This window comes from Haliotis asinina, chromosome 5 (assembly GCF_037392515.1).
Source record: "Haliotis asinina isolate JCU_RB_2024 chromosome 5, JCU_Hal_asi_v2, whole genome shotgun sequence".
NCBI classification, from domain to species: Eukaryota; Metazoa; Mollusca; class Gastropoda; order Lepetellida; family Haliotidae; genus Haliotis; species Haliotis asinina.
The window spans coordinates 10,223,842-10,236,003 of NC_090284.1; positions in this window are offsets into that span (position 1 = coordinate 10,223,842).

A 12,162-nucleotide genomic window follows, 5' to 3' on the forward strand; every position below is an offset into this window, starting at 1 on the left:
TTTACCACCGTCACGGCATCGTCATGCCAAACATGTACCTGTCACCAGGGTTTGAGTGAGGTTTGACATCTAAGACAGGTAAGTACAGGGGTTGGGTAAAGCTGTAAGATGGAAATGTGAAGTATAGGGATGCAAGCTTGTCAGGAGTTACCTGTTTTGTCTGTGCATGTCATGTCACCGACAGTCACTTTGTATATACTCAATGTTAATACAGGGGTACGCCTGTCGTCGGTATGAGTTTATAAACGGCAGCTGTACAGCCAAGACGTTAACGAAGGTCATGTGTGCATCTCTGAATTAAAGAGAAAATTAAATTAAAGTCTCGGGTGCATATATCGTGGAACTGTGCCAAACCCAAAAAAAATCTGAACTTCATCTTTTGGTTATTGTAACCAACAATTGCCAAACAGAAAAAAATACATCATCACCCATATTGTGTACATAGACAAAACAACATCACTGACTAAAACAAGGAGAAAGCAATGTTTCATGCACTCTCTAACAAGAATACAACAATGTTAAATCGTCTGTTTGGATGATGCAATGTTGAGGATTACTGTAGGTGAAACAATGTGATTTGGTTGAAGGAATGGTAAAGCGCGCTGTTGAGAAGACACAATGTTAAGGCGTACAGTTTGGATGAAACAATATGACTGTACTATTTGGATGCAGTCTTCCTATGCTGTTTGGTTGACTACTTGACACGAGTTCGTTGATAACATACCTAATCAACCAGCAGCAATATCTGTCTTCCTATGCTGTTTGGTTGACTACATGACACGAGTTCACTGATAACATACCTAATCAACCAGCAGCAATATCTGTCTTCCTATGTTGTTTGGTTGACTACATGACACGAGTTCTCTGATAACATGCCTAATTAACCAGCAGCAACACGAGTCATGTATTCGTGTCCGTCCTACTTCTAAATGTCTTTCAATGACTTGTTTGATTGACAAACAAGGCCGTGCCACGACCTGTTATAAGGATGAAACAGTGCCACGACCTATTATAAGGATGAAGCAGTGCCACGAGCTAGTATAAGGATGAAGCAGTGCCACGAGCTAGTATAAGGATGAAGCAGTGCCACGAGCTAGTGTAAGGATGAAGCAGTGCTGCGACCTACTGTAAGGATGAAGCAGTGCCACGACCTAGTATAAGGATGAAGAAGTGCCACGAGTTAGTATAAGGATGAAGCAGTGCTGCGACCTGCTGTAAGGATGAAGCAGTGCCACGGGCTAGTATAAGGATGAAGCAGTGCCACGGGCTAGTATAAGGATGAAGCAGTGCCACGACCTATTATAAGGATGAAGCAGTGCAACGGGCTAGTATAAGGATGAAGCAGTGCCACGACCTATTATAAGGATGAAGCAGTTACACCACTTACGGTAAGAATGAAGCAGTGCCACGACCTAGGTTAATAGAGCAAATTCAGTGAGCTCTGTAAGGATGAAGCAGTATCACGACTTGCTGTAAGGATGACGCAGTGCAACGACCTTCTGTGAGGATGAAGTATTATGACCTACTGTAAGGTAGTGCCACGTGCTACTGTAAGAATAAAGAAATGTCACGGTTTATTGCAAGGCTGAACCGGTTTCGCGACCTACTGTAAGAATGACGTAACATCTGTGAGTTCTGCAAGGACGAAGAAGTATCTACCGAGACACAAACAGTAACAGTAGTTCTCCATTAAGTGCCGTGGGGAATGATAAGTATTTATTATTTGCATTTGAGAAATTCATTAAACTGCGATTACAATAGAGAATGACAATATCCTTATTGGAAAATACGCTGAGTAAGCGCATCTTGTGTTGGCGAATAAGCACTCTGCAAACCTTAAGTTATATTTTGGTTTGGGCACCTGTTTGAGAGCCAGATATATTTTTGGCATGTCCGTCGTGTTCCTCCCTCTATAATATCAGACCGGGAATTAAACAAATACAAATCTGTCACAACAGTCGCCCTCCGTCGAACTGTCTCCCGTGACCTGTTTGTCGAGTGTTACATTGACCATATGTGTAAATAAGAAGGCAAAAGGCGGCATTAATGGAGGAGATGATAAGTATTTGATGAAAGATTTGACAACGTTTGTAAAGGTTTTGCTGAGAACTGTTGGGTGAATATGTCTAGAGTCACCTTGGTGTTGAATTTCAGAGTGTAGCTACAACAATTAGTGTAGTTTACCTGATGCAGGAAATATCAAGACTTAAATATTTATCAATTGACTTGCTTGGTTGTCGTTACAAATGCTTTTGACTTAACTGATCTGGGACGCAATTTGTTTGGTCTTTGTACTTGTTAATTTGGTAATGGGTTTTATTTCTAAAAGAACGTTACCCGGCGTTGACCAATTGGCACACAATCACATCGACATTTGAGAGTAAACATTTCGTTGGCGATCTTTGTTCAGTATTTGTTGAAAGGTTCATCCCTCAGTGCTTCTTTAGCCTGTTGTCTGAAGGTCTCTATACAGTGGAGTTATTGGTCCTGTGAGATCTAGCTAATGTTTACTTACCGACATACTATTCATCTTAATTTCACTTTATTCTCTTTAGTTTTTTGTTTAAAGTGAAATTCATCAGTACGTTTTCACTGCAAACAGACTACATTCGAGCTTACGGAACGAGCTCACTATGAGACAGTTTCCGCACAACTCGGCGAGCCAATGAGCAGCGTAAATGGGAACGAGGGAATCCGAATGGATGCAGATGCCGGACATTCTCGAAGTTTAACGGCTAGACATGGGCGTTACGTTCAGCCCACATAGCTCCTGATCGGTCAACATTCGTGTCCTCGTACATAGTACATGCCGGGCAGGGCACTCGATATATAGTAATGATTTGTTTAATCGGTGTTGGTAAAGTCGTTTACAGGTCGTAATGGTGTTTAATCTTTGGGCTTTGTGCCATTACCTACTCCACTGACCCGCGCTGTGTCTCGAGGCGTAATGACAGGAGGTTCAGGCTGTCTTAGTTCCAGTACAATAATGACTTGTATTTCTTCTTTGTACGCCCAGCATAGATATAGTGTGAAAATCCCATTTCTAGTGTCGCCTGTCTTGAAGTCACTGGCGTAATGCTGAAGCGGCGTAAAACTCTACTCACTCATGTTTGTACAACTTGACAGAAACAAATTTTCAAAGCCTAATAAAATCTTATAAAACGAATTATTTAATAACAATAATAATATCACAGCCAGAATTTATCTTTAACAGACAAAAGTCTGAGGACAAGAACTGGAAATCAGTGACAGTACAAGTATCGATGCACCAGAAGCCCTGACCACTCTATTTTCGGCCTGTCAGGAAGCCAAAGTTCTTCAGTGGATGTGGCCTGTTTAGTTAGGTTAGCGAAACAATAACCCAAAGTTAGCCAAAAGCATTCTACAGAATCACTTGCTATTAAATTACTGTGCATGTTAGGCCTATGGCACTTCACACAGAGAGAAGTGAGTTGTTACACCTCCAGACAAAATATTATTGCCTGAGGGCGTGAGACATGCCACGGTACGTGTAGTCACATGGAAAACTGTACATTGTCACACAGTTTGGGCGTGTACATATACTGAAGCACTGACACGTGTGTGGCACCAGGATCCGCTCGTTGTAAAGCAATGTTACCAGATCATTAAATAGAACACGTGACATATCGACATGTGGGTGCCATATATGCTTTGTTGAAACATTCCATTAAGATCAGACAACTGAACATTTAGCATGAGACAGTTTTCAATATTTCAGGTACGGCGTCTACAGCATGACGAACGGACACTTTAACCACAGGGCTATACCCTTTGTTGACAATTACGTCATGTCAGATAGTAAATAATTGCGTAATGTAACATGCTGTATTTCATGGGTCTTTATGCCCAGTGCAAACGGTGAGGAATGTGTTCCCTTGGGCTATGCATACTACACCAGGGGCGGAGGGGTGCGAAATGTTTGCACCTTTGGACTTAATGATATTTGGACTTCACGATACTTCCCCCTTACTTTTTGCCCACCACCATTACCTCTCGGAAACCCAAGATCCGCCCCTGGAGGAGACCAAAGGTAATCTAGGCTGTCCAAATCGCCAGCCAAAGAGGGCCTATATTCATATTCAATGGCATAACTTTGAAACAGCTGTTCCGCCATATAGCTAGAATAGTGCTGAGCGCGACTTAAAACTAAACTCACTGGATGAAACAGTGTATGGTTATTCAATGGTTATGTATATGATAAAAGGTACACGGTGCCATGTACATATTCAAAAGGAGGCCGTGGGCAGTATTGGTCTTGGAGCCTAATGCCAACGCGAGGTCAAGTGTTCCAGTCAGTGCTTGTGTCCACAAGTCTCATAAAGCCTTACACCAACGAGAAGTCAAAGGCTGTGTTGTTCCACGCGCCTCGTGGCTCGGGGTTTCAGGGTGTTTGATTCCAAACATGCTTTACGTGTAGGGTCGTGAATGCATGTATTGCTTAAGCTGGCTTATGCCGAGGTTGAGTCATGTGATTCCCAGCCCTTATGCATTAAACATACCGGACGAGGATTGTGTACCTCTTTGCTAAAATAACACAAATCATTCAGTGAAAGACAGTCGAGGTAGGAGTGGCCTTTTGAGCTATTACCGATATCACATTACAGACAAAAACGTTGGTGTGTGTTCTGTAGATGAGGACCACCCGTTACATATATCTGGATTATGTTCAACCCTGCCCGGAGTAAATAAACAACGCGAGCATTACTATCCCTAACCTCTGATGGCGAGGCTCACACCTGTATACAGAAACACATCAAAGAGCGTGTTTCGAGCAGGTGGGCAAGTGTACCTGGTGGTCAGTCTAGGTGTAATATGAGCCAGCTACCTACCTGCGTCAGGTGTTGACTCAGTGCCCGGCCAAGTGTATCAGGATACTGGCAGGAATGGTTACGAGGTTGAGCTATATATGTATCATGACGTGTAGGATATATACTGGATTGACCTTTACTCTGGAAGCACGATACGCCTCTATATTAACCTCCTAACATATTTATCTTTTTTTTAAAAAAAAACATTCATGACTATGTTTTCTTATTTTATTCTCCATTTATGTGTTTATCTTCTGAAATATATGTTTTACAGTGAGCTGGTGTGAGTACAGACTCATTGTGTCGTTAATGTGTCTAATGAAACAAGAAAAATGGATTCTAGTTAGCAATTTTCGAATATCAAAATGTTTAAGTGTTTATGTGTCCTGAAACAACAGGAAGCAGTGCTTACTGTTCACACGGTATCTAAATTTCACAAAAGTTTTTTTTTTAAAAATATATGTAAAATCTTCAATTCTGAAATGTATACATATATATGTACATTTTATAGTGTTTGTTTCCGTTTTACAGTCTTGCACTAAGACCCGTGTCTGAAATAGTTTGCGCAAAGAAAACATCTGAATTTTACTAACCCTATTCCAAGAATTGAAACGTACATCGTCATCAACCTTGTGACCACTACAAGGTTCATCATGTCGTGTATCCGAGTGGTCAACACCACCTGGGCGGGCGGTCTCGCTCTAAGCACGAACCTCAACCTTGCATGTCCGCCTACACTACAGCCGGGGTCACTCAGGGTCATGTCAGTTTATCTATGGTCAAAAGAGGAATGTCCTCCCTAAACCAAATAAAAATAGGCTAGAAAAGGAAATCAGGTTTGGGGTTCACTTCAGTTTTAAATTCAAATGATGGGATTAAGATTCGTCAATATAATTCATAAACATAAGCATATTCCATAGCATTTTAGTTATGGTTGTTAATTAATGGTGAATGCAAGAGTATTACGTCAACACAACCGCGGTTGGTGAATGGTGATTGTCAGTATTAGAACTGATGCAGAAAAGATCTTATTATTACATTGGTTGGTTGGTTGGTTGGCTGGTTGGTTGGTTAGTGGTTTAACGACGCACTCAGCAATATTGCATCTATATCCGGCTTAGAATTGATCTTCAGTATCCCATGCTTGCCGTAAGAGGCCACTAACGGGTTCGTTGGTCAAGCTCGCTGACTGGGTTCCCACATGTCATCGTATCAAAGGTGCGCAGATCCATGATCATGCTGTTAATCTCTGGATTGTCTATTTCAGAGCCTATTGGTCACAGACCGCTGCCATATTGCAGGCTTGTTTCGGAGTGCGACATAAAAGTAATGTCACTCATTGTGACAACGGCACATGGCGATGTTCCAGACATTGGTCAGCTTCCACCAAGTCACGCTGTGTGATGTCTTTTAACAAGCTCACATAAGTATTTAGTCAAACCCATTTTTCCGCTTCTCGACGCTATAAACGGATTATTGAAGAATTCCCCTAGTCTGTCCCCTCAAATGTGGTTCAGAATTTTAGTCACAGTTCGTATAAACATAACTCCCCCCTCATGGAACACGTGTAAACGTAATCACACCAAGTAACGGTGACGTCAGACAGTTTAGAAGTAATCATGTGATAATCACTTAATCCACACACAGCCAACACTGTTCGCCATGTTCAGTGTACAAATGTGTTCAAAATGAACACCGTTCGATATGAGTCATACTCCCATTCATGACAGTCAGAGTACACATGACTGCACGAAGTAAAGGTAACACAACTAGTTCTGTCTTTGACAAACACCCACAGTGGCAATCCCGTAGCCACGTTAATCCAGACATACCATAACCATTAAGTCCGGATTAATGAGTAATGTATTTGCGCACTTTCAACAGTTAGGAGTTCAACAGCAATCACGTTGTTACGAATGCAACAGGTTTATTGTAGAGAAGCTAAATGTCATCTTTCCTTTTCCGAAGAATCGGCCTTCCTCCACTGATCAATATATAATTATCTTATCTTATCTTATCTTATCTTATCTTATCTTATCAACAAATAATCAAAGACCTTACCTACACCAAGCGCTTTCCAGAATCTCAGTTCCAAGTAACGAACTAATGTTACCCAGATATTCGACCTGCTTTAAGAGTTGACCTATGACCGGGACATATATACAGTTGACATGTATATTACAGGACATGCTATTAATATATTGGCTGTTTTCTGATTATCATAATCGCGTGCACGATGTGAACGGAGTCCATGTTAAATATCCGATTACATAATGTTGATACTCATCAACATTTATATTATCGATACAACATTTAAACACGATTATATTGTATCTGATGCTTTGCTTTTTACTTGGGACGTGTTTCTTTCGACCAGGTCGAAATGAGTGACTGTAATGATATCAATGAATGATCACTGAACGTTAAAGGAATTGAGCTTTTTCTTTACTTTCTTTATAGAAACTTTATGCTTTCAAAGAAAGAAATATGAACATGTCTTATTTCTTGTCATTACCGTGTTTGTTGATGTTGATGTGTGTTGTTGTTGTTGTTGCTGTTGTTGCCCCTGTTGCTGCCGCTGTTGTTGTTCGAAACATTTTTTCTTCAAATCCTTCAAAGACTACTTTGGTTATTGACTTTGTCAAATTATTTGATGTCTAGCCGCTGTGCCATAATTAGCTAGAGACTGTTAGTCATACAAATAACAAGTCACTGTCTCGAGATTTAACCTAAAATGGTTCAATACAGCCTACAGCACTCCTCTTTAACGTTTTAGAGACCGATGTATTTTATAAGGAAGAGCCTAGAACGCCTCTGAGACGTTTTGTGTCGCTGTTTGCAAACATGCCAGTGGTTAAACATCATGTGATATAGGATGTAAAAACTGCCCCCACTGACATTTCGAACTGTTTAATCATTTAGTTAAAACGTTTTACTTCTACACATCCATCGTTAAGATAATGAGGTGTTTTTAAGTCTATCACCTTCCCCACAGTTGTCTTAACCTAGAAATCAAGCCGTCGCGGCTGAGTGTAAACGAGGAGGTGTCTTTAGAAGCAATTTTAGATTTAGACGTAGTGGCAAGGAGATGCTAATCGGACATTTACATCAAGCTTGGGAATGTCAACTTTGCCTGTGGACTTTACAGTGTTAAAACAGGTCGGCACAGGGTAATGATCTTCAAACACAGTTTATCTACGTGTCTTACCTGTGTTGCGTCCCCTTACAGATCCCAGAATGCCACAGTTCGAGGTAGCACGACGCATCAGGCCTCATTACAAACGTTGAGTTAGATTCATGCAATAGCTTCTGCATTTAGCAGATATTTTTTAATGATTATGCATTTGCTTATTGACGCTTTTGCTTGATAAAACATATTCACATTTCAGCGCTGTACGTGAAAGTATAGGGTTTATCAAAACAATTAATACTCATGGAAAGAAATACGGAAACACGTGAACGTACAAGTGTTCCTATATTCTTTTACGGGTTTCTTCGCAAGGTATGCATTGCAATGTAAGTGAAATTCAGTAAATAAATAAAGGAACACGTGTATTCTCATGTATTCGTTACTATGAGCATTTTATCGCCTAAAATAACTAAATTGATTCTAATATCAGTGATCATAATTTCATTCAATAATATTTCCTGTTTGGAAATTTCACTGTAAAAGTGTAAATCGAATAAATATCACTTACATGCCTGAAGTATCGGACTAGAGTGGGGAGACTGCCATATGTTTGTGGGTACAGTACTAGTGTTGGCAGACAATGTGCAGGGAAACCTTGGGCGTGGTTTCTGGGCCACACGGCGGGGTGCTAATTATCTTGTTGGTATACCTACTGGTCACCAGATATACCATCTAAGTGCCAACTGGTTTGTTTTCAAAATAAGGCCACATCGATACCATCTCTACGTTACAATAAGTACAAATAACAAGAAGAAACTGAATTTAAGAGACATGGCCTCTGAAACCACGGCATCTGCCTCATGAGCATACAAAGAACTAATTTCAGTGGTTCCCTGTAGTTCGTTATAAAAGTATTTTACTGTATTTGTATAACATTACCATTCAGAATACTAGCCACCAAACTATGTGCCAAGGCAGATGACTTCGACGTCCGTGTTGTCAGCTTCTTTGTGTCGGGCACTACAGACTTAGAGGTAAAATTGGCAGACTTTTTACGAAGATTTCAAAGACCGTCAAATGTCAAGTTGTTTTATCAAATGTACAACTTTCAAAACGTTTTGTGGTATGTTTTATGCGGAGGACACATCGCTGAACGAAATGATACCAATTACAGTTTCCTTTTCGACTCATACTCTCGTATATTCATTAAACATTTTCTTGCCTTTTCACTAGGTTGCCATGACAGCCAATTGTTATTTATGATCACGTGCCTGTGATATAGTCCTGCAATGGTGAAATACCCATTTACACACGGACGTCCATGACGTATGGTGCTAGTGAGAGACCAAGGCAGCAATAGGTTGATCCATTTCCAACTTCATTGTTTACCTGACAAAATGGCTACATGTTATGGCTAAAGTTATATCTAAGTGCAGAATTAACCACTGCCGAGTGCACATCCTTTCTACCATGCCACACCACAGTGCAGTACATTGTATATTATACCAGTAGAGACCATTATATGGTCTCTAATACCAGTCAAACGTGTCTGTTTGATTTATATTTTAGTCCTCGTAATCTTCCCTTAGGATAGTGTACAGACGAACCGTATAACATACACAAGCCTTATTCTTATTACTTTTACTGCTTGTCTTTTTTTCTGTTTAACTATATTTAAACGATAATGCAAGAGCATGAGCATGGTGTTTAACTATCCTGTTCAAGTTGTGTTCAAAGCGATATGTACTTTTTTCAGAGCGTTTCAAAGGTAAAACACAGTGTTCTCCAGGATGATCAACTCTATTGTCCTTGTATAGCCTAGACGATATACAGCCTTGAACCAAGGGAGACAAATGACATCGAGTTGTGCACATGAGTGCCTGGTTACAATGTACAGTGCTTCTTAATGAGCGTTTAACATACAATCAGCAGTGTCCGTGTGCATACCTGTAACACTACTGATGTTATCACCGACACTGGGTAGTCAGTTTACCGATAACCCAGACACGAATCATCGGTGGTGATCGCAGGTTCAGAGGTTCGGAACTCGGGCCGTGGTGTAAATATGAGACAGCAGTGAGTGTCACACATATTGCTAAGAATGCAGTATATTATTCGTGTAAAATGATCGTGAATGAGCGCGGGCCGTTTACGTCACTGTTTTTCTGTCTTCCCACATTATGTTGAGCTGTCATAACACTTTCAAAAACAGTTAACATGGCTTCGTAAATTTTACAGTTCACTGACTGACTGCAGTCCTCAATACAGGACCTGTTGCGACTCTTACCTGTCACACTACACGTCCCTCCCTGATGGGGAAACAACAGAGCGTCTTCAAGAAACAGTGCCTACACCATACACTGCGCTATTCTTTGTACTGACCAGATACAGTGAGCACCTGCCCATGTCATATTGACTCCACAAGGAATCTGTTAGAAGTATATAATCTTCCCTGTCGATTTAGGTCCTTCTGCGTCATTATGACAGTAACAAACTAAAATTTTTAAACATATCTATCGCCATAATAGTTCCCCTTAAGGTTAATGAATTTTAGCTGAAAATTCTAAGAAACTTTAAACTGAAATTGACATGACAAAGTGCCTTTACAGTGTTTCTCAAAGCATGTGTCCTGTTATTAATACACTAAATAATCCTTTGTTTGAAGCACGAGTCGTTACCAAAGTGTATGGTGTACGTACCTATAGAGAAGCCCAGTAGTTGCACACTAAGTACAACGGCAAGTGTCCCCAGTATCCTCCTCGACATGATTCCCTTGATGCATACTGTTCGTCTCTTTCACTCGCCACACGCTACTCCTACACGGCCCTGGCTCGACTGGCTGCTATTCGCCTCAAACAGGCCTTCTCCCACTGCCTCACGCACACCCTCTCTCTTTCTCTCTCTTCTTGCTCCTAGAAGCCTTATACTTGATCTCTATCTAAAGTCTCCGAATCTAGATCACACAATCCAGTGATGTATATAATGAACGTCGACCTGTCCGTCTCTCGTTAATAAGCAACATGACCACCCAATCCACAAGGTCATCTTGACCAGTATTACACTACGTCATAAGGGGTCAATATTAGCAAGGATTCCCGACATGGAGGTGACATATACCATAAACAAACAAACAAATGAGTTATGGTGGTCATGGTCGGAAACCCGGGTTTGATTCCACACAAGATTACAATGTGTGAATCCCATTTCTGAAGTCCCTCGCAGTGATAAATTGGAATATTGCTGAAAGCGGTGAAAACCTAAACTCACTCTCTGTTTTGTCTAACTTAGCAAGTGAGCTACAACCTCTTTATTTATGAACACTCATTTCTTTCCAATATATCCTACTTTTTACCACTGTATAAACCACAGTGCCTCACAAAGCGCAGTGATCAATGTACTACTGCTCGAGCGACGTTGTTGACAGGATTAATCTGATAATTTCAGGTGAAAAATAAAATCATGTACCGTATTTTTATTCAGTACTGGCTGTAATTTTCCCCAGGGTTGACAACGACATTTTATTATTTTACTGCTGAAATATTTGCATACCTAACACAAGTTTGAAAGGCAGATGACAGATAAGTACATGTATATTGCAAATACGGTCAAGATAGTACTGTTGATGTGTATACACATATGGCATCCATGCTCTTCTGAATCTGTGCTGTACACTGGTAGACGGCTGATGGATGCTCAGTGAAATGTGTACTGTGAATGAAAACAACTATCTTTACAGTGCATATAATGACATAATTTCTACTTTTCTATGCGTATTTGTGAAATGAGGTAGTATGAAAGTACTATATTCTGAAATATATATATTATATGCTTGTGTGTCAGTATGGGAAAATGGCGTCGTAGTTATTGTGTGAATTTATTGAAATGTTACTTAAGAAACAATTCCATTTTTTCATAAATCTCTGTAGTCATTCAAAGTAAAAAATTGGGTAGTGGGTCGTAGCAGTCCAACGCGCTGTTTACATTGCAGAGTTGCGCCCCTTGGACCCACACACGCTCGAGTTGGAAGTCGCCGAAGACAGATTGGTAACCACCACCAGCAACAACAAAAAATAATAATAATAATTTATTTAAGATGTTTGGGGTGCATGGGGGCGTGGTGATCGAGCTGTCTATGGCGCAACAACAAAAGTGGAGTCAGCTTTGTGTGCAGATTCTTTCAGCGTTCTCAAAACCTTTAGTGTA